Source organism: Cyprinodon variegatus, unplaced genomic scaffold (assembly GCF_000732505.1).
Source record: "Cyprinodon variegatus isolate N-32 unplaced genomic scaffold, C_variegatus-1.0 Scaffold1221, whole genome shotgun sequence".
NCBI classification, from domain to species: domain Eukaryota; kingdom Metazoa; phylum Chordata; class Actinopteri; order Cyprinodontiformes; family Cyprinodontidae; genus Cyprinodon; species Cyprinodon variegatus.
Genome location: NW_015151674.1, coordinates 171838 through 172978, shown reverse-complemented (window position 1 = coordinate 172978; position 1141 = coordinate 171838).

Here is a 1141-nt window from a genome sequence, read left to right as displayed (position 1 = left end):
CGTCGGCAGGCATGGGGTCAACTTCCATTGCAATGCTGACGACACACAACTTTACTTTAAAATGACTCCTCCCAGCTCCCCCGCAAACTCTGTCACCCGCCTCAGCTCCTGCCTGGAGGATATAAAGGCATGGATGAGTCAAAACTTCCTGCAGCTTAATGCCTCAAAAACAGAGGCCATCCAAACTGGTACTCCTCATCAACTCCGTTCCTTTCCTCCAGTACGTACAGAACAGTGCTGCCAGGGTCCTGATGAGTGAGGAAACACCAGCACATCACTCCCATCCTTCACACTTTACACTGGCTCCCTATTTACGCCCGTATAGAGTACAAGATTCTTTTGCACACCCATCACTGTGTGCACGGTGCGGCCCCCACCTATCTCACTGAACTGCTCACACCACACACCTCTTCCCGGACCCGGTCAGGCCAACAGCACCGTCTGGCCCCACCCAGGACACGGCTAAAAACAATGGGCGATAGAGCCTTCGAAGCCGCAGCTCCCCGTCTGTGGAATGCCCTCTCAGACCACCTTAGGGCCCCTGGATTGTTTTAAGAATGGACTAAAAACTTTCCTTTTTAGAAATGCCTACAATTGTTGATTTTAGATTTTTTTTAATAGGCTACGTATGCCTTTGAATGTATTGATTTTAATGATTGTCTTTTTACTCTGTTTTTAATGTTATGGTCTTTTAAACTTATTTTAATTTTCCCTTTTTTAAATGTAGCACTTTGTTGCACTTTGAGATTTGAAGTAAAATGTAAAGTGCGTTACAAATAAAATTAATTATTATTATTATTATTATTATTATTATTATTATTATTATTATTATTATTATTATCTAGAAGATATTGTTGAATCTTGGACCACAAAAGCTCAGCCCAAAAACATTAAAAAACTGCTATTTTGGGCTAGATGTTGTCGCTAGTAAAGACTTTAGTTATTATTTATGCAAGTGTGCTGTGTGACTGAGTATGAGTTTGATGGGGCTGAACAGTAACACAACACTATTGAATATTTCATGCATTTATTTTTACTGTATTAAATATTATGTTTTACCTGCGTCTTTTTTATTTTTTGATGAAGAAAGTGTGACAGCCCTATTTGTCGAGGTGCAGATCTGTCCATATTGTTTTCTGAG